Here is a 10,815-nt window from a genome sequence, read left to right on the forward strand (position 1 = left end):
CAGTAACACCTGAAATTGTATGCTTTGGGAATTATGCACTTGTACCATGTACCTCGAAGCTTTGTAGAGAAATACCACTAACAGTGTCTTTGTAAGATCCTTCAATCCAATGGCAAGAAATGTGATCAACAACAACATCTTCAAGTTGCAATAAGACTCTAATGTTTTGACTAACTTCATTGGACAAGTAAAAGCAAAATACTGCAGATGCTGGGAAATCTGCAATTAAAAGGTGGAGCTGGAGAAACTTAGCACACCTAATGGAGAAAGAATTCCTCTAATCATCATATTTCACTCAAAACATTAACTCGTCTGTCCATAGATAATGCTAGATCTGCGAAGTTTCCCCAGCATTTTGTTTTTATTCCACTGAACAGGCCATGTCATGCATATAATGAAAACCAGACACTCTAACTGCTCTCCTTCGAACTCCATCTCAGAATTAGACTCTTAGATGGACAACAAATTATCGTGAGGCCCTCCAAGCATTCTTCATGAGGTCAAACATTTCTTGGAGACCTGGCTTGCCATGGTGAGAAAGCTTCATTTGGAAAGGCATCAAACTAATGGGAACATAGAGGTGAACTCTAGGCATTAAACCAAGAACACTAATTTTCAAGTAACCTATCTACCTAGCTCTTCAAAGCTTTACATTGCAGAGTCCAGATGATACATTAATTTTGGACTATGAATTTCACAGATTTATATATGATCATACTCCTTCTAAATTCCAGTGAATATGGTCCTAACTGAACCTATCTCTTCATTCAACAGTCGTACTATTCCAGGAATTAGTCTGCTAAACTTTTTGTTGTATTCCCTCCATAGCCAGTCTCCCTCTGATAAAGAGACTAAAACCAAATGCTACTCCAGGTGTGATCTCATAAAGGCCCTATACAATTGCAACAAGACATCCTTGCTGCTGTAATATTCAAATCTTGTCACTATGAAGGACAACATACCATGTGCTGCCTTCACTGACTGACTGCTGCACCTGCATGCTTGCTTTGTGACTGGTATAGGAGGGCACCCAAGTCCTATTGTGCCGCCTCCCCCTTTCTCAATCTATCACCATTCAGATAATATGCCAACATGTTTTTGTTTCTACCAAAGTAGATGACCTCATGTATCTGCATTATACTGCATCTGTCGTGCATTTTGCCCACTCATTCACTTTGTCAAAATCTTACTGAAGCATTTTGCATCCTTCTTCAAGATTCCCCTCCCACCCAACTTTGTGTTGTCTGTAAACTTGGATATAATCTATTCAATTCCCTCCTCTAAATCATTAATATACATTGTTAATTGCTGGGTTCAAGTGCAGACCTGTGCAATAATTCAAGTGTCATAGCCTATCATTTAGGAAAACTCAAATACACAATATCTGCTGGTTCATGTTACAAGTAATATCATCAAACATTTTCCTTTCATTGATGCATGTTAAATCTGCAAAATGTTGCCTTTTTTTCCAAATGTTCAATGATCACCAGGCCATAAGATGTGGTTAAGATGCCCCACATCTACATCCGCTAACCAGTTCTGTACTAGCTTGTGTCAGTACACTGCCTCAATACCATATGCTTGAATCTTCTAGTAAGGTGATCTCTTATGTGGGATCTTATCAACTGCCTTCTGAAAGTCCAAGTAAACCACATTCACTGACTACACTTAAATCTACTGTTGCATTTTTGCAAAATTACAGTAAGTATGTCAAGCATGATTTCTCTTTCATAAATCTGTACTGACTCTGACCAATCCTGTCACTGTATTCCAAGTACCCTGCTATTAAATATTTTATAATGAACCACTATCCCACTCTACTAATTGCCTTTAGTTCCTGCCCCTCTCTAAACAGTTATCCAATAAGTTTTGCCCTCCCCTGTGAAGACACAACTAAATATGTATTAAATTGGTCTGCCGTCTTTGTTCCTGATTTATAACTTAGTGTATTTCTGATTGCAAGGGACCTATATTTGTCTTCACTAATGTTTTTAGCCACTTAGAATGAGAGAAGCTGTTGCAATCATAATCAACTTATTACATTTCTTCAAAATGTATTCATAATTGCCTTAAATACTGAACTGACCAAAATGATGCTAACTCACTGCTTGGTAGAATCGCCTTCAAATTAAATCTTCTGTATTTTTAATAGTGACCAAGTGGTCAACTTATAGTATACACACCTCACTGGATGAGCTGTTGAATATAAAAGCAGGAATGCAATGCTGGAATTATAAACTATACGAGTTAGGCCATAGCTGGAGTTGTGTACACTTCTGGTTATCCTGTTACAATACAGTCATAATTGTGCTTGGAGTACAGAAGAGAGTTGTACGAATGTTGCCTGGACTTGAAAATTGCAGCTTTGGGAAGTTGACGTCGGCTACGGTTGCTCACTTTTATACAGAAGACCAACTTAAGGTGTACATAGTAATGAGGGGCTTGAATAAAGTGGTTGGGGGAATGCCTTCCTTTCCCTAAGTAGGGGCGCAGTCACTAACCACAGGCACCGATTTTAAGATGATTAATAGAAGATTAGAGGACATAAGGAAAAGCGTTCACTGAGGGGTGGGGGGGAGGGGGGAAGGGGGGGCGGTGTGGGTGGGTGGATGGGTGTGTGTGTGTGTGTGTGTGTAGAATTCACTACCTTGTCTGGTTAAGGTAGAAATCCTTAAACAGTTTAAGTAAGTGGAACCTGGCACTGCACCTGAAATACAATAAGGCCCAGATGCTCAAAAATGGGATTAGTGAGCAGCTAGTTTAATCAGCCAACACAGGATAAACTGAATGGCCTCTTTTTCTCCACTGTACTATGATGCTATGTTTCTGACTCCTCTATTGAGTTAGTGGTGTACTATCTGATCTAGCCTGTCATAATTTGTATTTCATATGTACATTTCTCACTGGATATATTTTCTTTATTCTTTGGTACACTGAACAACAATCAGCATATTCATGGATGTGTATGAAGGAATCTGAGATTTCCAAGCTTTTTTTGAAATCCAATCAAAGATTGAACTTCCACAGTTTTTTTTTGGGTTAGCGATTTCCCAGAGCTGTTTTGAAAAACTGAGGTTATGACAATGTTTAGAAGGAAAATAAGGTTTTAAAAAAAAAATTGCTGCTCCATTCAGTTGAATTATGACTGTAGTTCCACCTCAGCTCAATCTTCCTGCATCATCCCCATGACATTTAATTAAAAGCTTTAGGCACTCCAGCAAGAGGAAATGTCCTCCCCACATTTGCATCACTAAACCTGCTCAATAAGAATAATGTAAGAAATAGGAGCAGAAACACACCCTTCAGTTGCTTGATCCTGCTCCACCATTCATAGAACATAGAAAAGTACAGCACAGAGGAGGCCCTTTTGGCCCATGATGTTGTGCTGAGATTTAATCCTAATGTAAAATATAATAACTTAACCTACGCACCCCTCAACACTCTGCTATCCATGTGCATGTCCAGCAGTAGCTTAAATGTCCCCAATGACTCTGCTTCCACCTACACAGCTGGAAACGCATTTCATGTATTCACAACTCTGCGGAAAGAATCTACCTCTGACATCTCCTCCATACCTTTCTCCTAATATCTTAAAACTATGACCCCTCGTACCAGTCAATCCTGCCCTGGGGAAAAAGTCTCTGGCTATTGATTCTATCTATTCCACTCATTATCTTGTATACCTCAATTAGATCTCCTCCCCTCTTCTCTCGAGAGAGAAAAGTCCAAGCTTATTCAACTTTTCTTCATAAGGCAAGCCCTCCAGTCCAGGCAGCATCCTGGTAAACCTTCTTTGTACCCTCTCCAAAGCCTCCATCTTTCCTATAGTAAGGTGACCAGAACTGGACACAATATTCAAGTGTGGCCTCACCAGGGACTTGTAGAGCTGTAGCAAAACTTCGCGGCTCTTAAACTCGGTCCCCCTGTTAAGAAAGCATATGGTGTTTTGGCTTTCTTTAACAACCCTATCCACTTGGGTGGCAAATTTGAGGGATCTATGTACTTGCACACCCAGATCCCTCTGTTCCTCCACACTGCCAAGAAAGGTCATGACTGATGTAATTGTTGCCTTAAGTCCATCTTCCTGATTATAATAACCACCTTCTCCATGCTTTCTCTTCCACTCCCCCACCCTAAAACCTACCCACAAAGAGCAACACAGTGGCTCAGCAGTTAGCACTCCTGCCTCATAGCGACAGAGACCTGGGTTCGATTTCACCCTCGGGCGACTGTGGAGCTTGCACATTCTCCCAGTCTCTGTGTGGGTTTCCTCCCAAAATCTAAAGATGTGCAGGTTAGGTGAATTGGCCATGCTAAATTGCCCGTAGTGTTCAGGGATGCGTAGGTTAGGTGCGTTAGTCGGGTAAATATAGGGTCGGGGAATGGATCTGGGTGGGGAAGTCTTCCGAAGGTTAGTGTGAATTTGTTAGGCTGAAGGGCCTGTTTCCACACCAGTGGTTCCATGATCTATAAAAGAGACATGGAACCCTGACTCCTTTGGTCAAAAATCTTATCTGGCTCAGCCTTGAATATATTCCATAACCCAGTTTCCACTGCTTGCTATAGAAGAAAATTCCAAAGGTTAACTTCCCTCTGAGAAAAAAAAATGTAATCCTCCTCTCATTTTTAAATGGGGCACCTCTTTTAAAATGGTTTCTTGTTTTAGTTTCCCCAAGGTTAAATTCTTTGGTGATTGGAAACACAGTGTTGAATCTACCCTATCAAGTCTTCTCAGTCTAATTTTTCAAAATAATCGCCGGTTTTTTTTCCGAACACCAATGAGTGTAGGCCCAGTGCAACTATATATAACTCCCTTGCTCCTCTCTTCCACCTCCTGAAAATTCAAATACACAATATCTGTTGTTCGTGTTACAAGTAACATCATCAAGCATTTGTCAAACATGATTTTCCTTTCATTAATTCACGTTAAATCTGCAAAATGTTGCCTTTTTCTCCCCCACATGTTCATTGATCACGAAGCCATGCAGAATAGGAACTGCAGTAGGCCATCCAGCCCCTTGGACTTGTTCCACCTATCAACAGAATCATGGCTAATCTAACATTCCTCCCATCCACTTCCTTGCCCTTTCCCTGTAACTCTTGATTCGTCTATTGATCATGAATTTATCAATCTTAAATATCCACAAGGACTCTATCTCCACAACTCTCTCAGACAAGGACTTCCAACAACTTAATCCTCAGAAGAAATTCCACTGCATCTCAGTTTTAAATTGGTACCCTTTTATTCTGAGACTATGGCCTCTGGTCTGAGATCCTCCTATGCGGGAAAACCTCCTGTCAGCATTTACCCTATCAAGGCTGATAAGGATCACATCCTTTTATAATGGATTCGAACATTTTCTCAACTGTGGATTTGGAATTAACTGCTCTGCAGTTCTCCACTCTCTCTCTTCATCCCTTATGAAATAATAGGGTTACAAGTGTTACCTTTCAGTCAGCAGAAACCTTTCCAGAATCTGTCAGAAATATGAAAGATAATGTGCATTGATGGTTATCTTGATTGCTACTTTCCTTTAAATAATCTGGGATAAAATTTCATCTGGTCCTGGAGATTCAAAAAACCTCAATCCAGCTCATTTTTCAAGGATTGCCTCTTTATAAATTCTCAAGTTCTTCAGGTACTCAATCACTCAGTTACCTTGTATTTCTGGGAGATTTATTTTTCATTTCTGTGGTAAAAACAGATGCAAAGTAACTGTCTGGTTTATCTGTCAATTCCCTACCCTGCATTATAAATTCTCCTGTCTTCATCTTTTAATGGGTTCATATTTATCTTTGCAAATGTTTCCTTTTTCATTGCTAGAATTTTTTGGTGGTCTTTTATGTTCCTCACTAGCTTGTATTCACATTCTTTTTTTTTCTCTTATTAGTTTCATGGCTCATCTTTACTGGTCCTAAATTGCTTTCAATCTTCAAGCTCATCACTAGTTCCAGTTTCATAAACACCACTTCCTTTTGATCTAATTCATTGTTTAACTTCATTATTTAGTACAATTGATCCATCTTCATGTTCAGGGTGGATGATCCTTTGTGGATCTTGTCATATTTCCTTGAGTACCAGCCATTATCTGTCTCCCATGAAATCTTTTTATTTTACAAAAGATTTTCCCAATTCTCCCTGCCCAGCTTGACCTTCATACCCTCAATTTCCTTTGCTCTGTTTTTAAGACCTTTTACTGTTAGAAAGAAGTACCATATGTACTCAAGTAATAGTCAACCTCCTGTTTTTGGCCAAAAACAATATCTGGGATTTTCCATATCTCGTGCAAAAGTCGACCTTTTGTTCTTCACAGAGAACAGATCAACATTTTATGAATTGGTATGCTGGCTGTTGTGCTCCACTCCGACGTTTCTGTCTGCCTGCCTTCGCACTCCACTCCAGGTTTACAGAATTCCTGTAATTTATTGCATTTTTGTTCTTTAATTATATAGAGATCAGTTGGGTTTTTGCTAATGATATGATGTGAACTTTGACAGGCATAACTTTCACCCCCTCAAAAGTAGCATCCATGTAATAGTTGCCCCCATAAATTTAACCTTTTTTAAAAAGGAGTCAAAATAATTTGACTATTATTAAAGTATATAAGGGTATGTTGCGTTCATTATTTCCATTTCCACAAAGGCCTTTCTCAGCACACAACACCAGATCCGATATAGCCGTATCCCTAAAATCACAGTAGCGTTTCGAGGAAGCATCACTCACCCAAAACGTAAACTGATTTCTCTATACAGATTATGCCAGACTTGCTGAGCTTATCGAACAATTTCTGTTTTTCTTATTAACGATGATGGACTGTGAATCGATTTTGGCATCCACCCAACTTGTGTATTGGAGGGGGGGGGGGGGGGGTCAATGGAATGTTAGGAGAAAGTGAGGACTGCAGATGCTGGAGTACCAGAGTTGAAAATTGTGGTGCTAGAGTACCAGAGTTGGAAAAATGTGGGGTCGTCAGAGGGTGGGCGAGAATCCTGGTTGAAGAGGTAGGCACGGAGGCGAAGGCGGCGAAAGAAATGCTCGATATCTAGCCGTGTGTCAAACTCATTGATCCGGGACCGTAGGGAGATGAAGGTGAGGCCTCTGCTGAGGCCTGATCGTTCATTATCAGAGAGGGGGAGGTCTGGAGGGATAGTGAAAATACGGCAGGGCTGGGAGCTAGGGCCTAGTGTGGGTTGGAGTTGGTCGTGGGGGCGGAGTTGGTCATGGGGGCAGAGATCGATGTGGGGGCGGTGTGGTCCTTGAGCAGGTGGAATGGACTTCCACCTGCACAGGTTGACCTCTCCCTCCCTCCCTCCAACACAATTCCCTTCCCCCCCCCTCCACCCCCACCCCACCCCCACATTGATGCTGTCGATGAATGACTATTTTCCTGAAACTCCAAGCCAAAATACTGTGTTTGAGTATTTTTTCCATCCTTCCCTTTAAAGGTATTACTGTTTCATTGAGTACAGAAATAGAAGGTCTGAGTTAAAGTCCAAATTAAATAGTCTGCTTACATTTACAGTACCTAACTATCTCAGTACTTTACAGATTTGGATTAGTTCCCTCTTAGCCTTTAATTAAAATTAGTCCAATTCTTACAGCCTCATAACAAAATTTGCTTCAGGATTTAATCCCCTCTCCAGTACAATACTTAGTTGCAGATGCCAAATTCAGGTAGTATTCTAAATACAAAATTAAAGTGAACCATTTTTACATGTATCTGTTGTGTACATAGAACAATACAGCACAGAACAGGCCCTTCACCCCATGATGTTGTGCCAAACATTTGTCCTAGCTTAAGCACCTATCCATGTACCTATCCAAATGCTGCTTAAAGGTCACCAATAATTCTGACTCTGCCACTCCCACAGGCAGCGCATTCCATGCCCCACCACACTCTGGGTAAAGAACCTACCCCTGACATCACACCCCCCCCCCGCCTCCCATACCTTCCACCCTTCACCTTAAATTTATGTCCCCTTGTAACACTGTTGTACCCAGGGAAAAAAGTCTCTGACTGTCTATCTATTCCCTGATCATCTTATAAACCTCCATCAAGTCACCCCTCATCCTTCGCCGTTCCAATGAGAAAAGGCCTAGCACTCTCGACCTATCCTCGTACGACCTATTCTCCATTCTAGGCAACATCCTAGTAAATCTCCTCTGCACCTTCTCCAAAGCTTCCACACCTTTCCTAAAGTGAGGCGACCAGAACTGCGCACAGTACTCCAAATGTGGCCTTACCAAGGTTCTGTACAGCTACAACATCACCTCACGACTCTTGAATTCAATCCCTCTGCTAATGAACACTAATACACCATAGGCCTTCTTGCAAGCTCTATCCACCTGAATGGCAACTTTCAAAGATCTATGAACATAGACCCCAAGATCCCTCTGCTCCTCCACCTTACTAAGAACCCTACCGTTAACCCTGTATTCTGCATTCTTATTTGTCCTTCCAAAATGGACCACCTCACACTTGACAGGGTTGAGCTCCATCTGCCACTCCTCAGCCCAGCTCTGCATCATATCTAAGTCCCTTTGCAGCAGACAACAGCCCTCCTCATTATCCACAACTCCACCAATCTTCGTATCATCTGCAAATTTACTGACCCACCCTTTGACTCCCTCTTCCATGTCATTAATAAAAATTACAAACAGCAGAGGACCCAGAACTGATCCCTACTTGTAACTGGGCTCCAGGCTGAATATTTACCATCTACCACCTATCTCGGACTTCGACCGGTTAGCCAGTTCTCTATCCAACTGGCCAAACTTCCCATGCCTCCTGACTTTCCGCATAAGCCTACCATGGGTTTCCTTATCAAATGCCTTACTAAAATCCATGTACACTACATCCCCTGCTCTACCCTCATCCACATGCTTGGTCACCTCCTCAAATAATTCAATAAGACTTGTAAGGCAAGACCTACCCCTCACAAATCCGTGCTGGCTGTCCCTAATCAAGCAGTGTCTTTCCAGATACTCATAAATCCTATCCCTCAGTACACTTTCCATTACTTTGCCTACCATGGAAGTAAGACTAACTGGCCTGTAATTCCCAGGGTTATCCCTATTCCCTTTTTTGAACAGGGCACAACATTCGCTAATGTGCACAGCGACTTCCGGCTGCACACCCTCTCCCTTAAGGATTCTGAAGACATGGTCCGAGACGTCTCGAACCCTGGCACCCAGGAGGCAACGAACCATCAGAGAGTCTTGCCCATGTCCACAGAACTGCCTGTCTGTACCTCTAACTATAGAGTCTCCTATAACTAGCGCTCTCCTCCTCTCCCCCTTTCCCTTCTGGGCCTCCATGCCAGAGACCTGGTCACTGCAGCTTACCTCTGCTAGGCCGTTTTCCACCCCCCCACCCCAAACAGTATCCAAAGCGGTATACTTATTGTTGAGGGGAACAACCACAGGGGATCCCTGCACTGCCTGCTTCCTCCCCTTCCCACCTCTAACTGTTACCCAGCTACGTCTGTTCTCTGGCGGAACTATGTCCCTGTAGCTTCTATCTATCACCCTCTCAGCGTCTCGAATAATCCTCAGTTCATCCAACTCCAGCTTCAGTTCCCTAACGCAGTCTGTGAGGAGCTGGAACTGGCTGCATTTCCAGCAGGTGAATTCGGCAGGAGCATCAGGCGCTAACAGCCTAGTGGTATTATTACTGGGCTGTTAATCTAGAGATGAAAATGTGTTGCTGGAAAAGCGCAGCAGGTCAGGCAGCATCCAAGGAGCAGGAGAATCGATGTTTTGGGCATGAGCCCTTCTTCAGGAATGAGGAAAGTGTGCCAACCAGGCTAAGATAAAAGGTAGGGAGGAGGGACTTGGGGAAGGGGCGTTGGGAATGCGATAGGTGGAAGGAGGTTAAGGTGAGGGTGATAGGCCGGAGTGGGGATGGGGGCAGAGCAGTCAGGAAGAAGATTGCAGGTTAGGAAGGTGGTGCTGAATGTGAGGGTTGGGACTGAGACAAGGTGGGGGGAGGGGAAATGAGGAAACTGGAGAAATCTGAGTTCAGACCCAGCTACTGTACTGGGGGACCTCCAGATGGTAGATGGTAGAATTTGATTTCCAATTTGTCAATTGTTGGATAAATCCATCTGGTCCACTAATATCCATTGGGGAAGGAAATTGCCAACCTTACCTGATCTGACCTACGTGTGACTTCAGACCCTTAGCAATGTGGTAGACTCATAACTGCCCTCTAGGCAATTGGTGATGCACAGTAAATGCTGGCCTAGCCAGTGATGCCTACATTTCATGAATACATTTTTAAAACTCTAAGGTAGATACATCTTGTTATTTTACTCAACTTCCAAAGTTTCTGTTACCATTTTCCTGAAATCATGTCTCACTTTTTTACTGATGGGCATCCTTTTATCATCTGTTGTTGGGGTCCGGAGAGGGGTTGGGATTGGGGTTGGGTTGGAAGCAGGGGGTACTCCTGAACCTGAAGCTATAGTTTAAAGATGACGTAAGCCTTTTTAGGACTGAGGAGGAGAAATTTCTTCACAGAAGAGAGTGATAAGCCTATGGGCATTCACTACCACAGAAAGTGGTTTGAGGCCAAAACATTTGATGTTTTCAAGGGAGGTAGATACAGCTCCACATGGCTAAAGGGATCAGGAGATATGGGGGTGGAGGAGGTGGGATTAGAGTATTGAGCTGTATGATCAGCCAGGATCATAATGAATAGTGGAATAGGCTTGAGGGCTCAACATCTAGTCCTGTTCCTATCTTCTATGTTTCATTCAAAATAATGGGGTTTTTTTTGTGTTCTAGTAACTTCAAAGAGGAGATCTTCTTAA

The sequence above is a fragment of the Chiloscyllium punctatum genome, chromosome 1, assembly GCF_047496795.1.
Source record: "Chiloscyllium punctatum isolate Juve2018m chromosome 1, sChiPun1.3, whole genome shotgun sequence".
Lineage (NCBI taxonomy): Eukaryota > Metazoa > Chordata > Chondrichthyes > Orectolobiformes > Hemiscylliidae > Chiloscyllium > Chiloscyllium punctatum.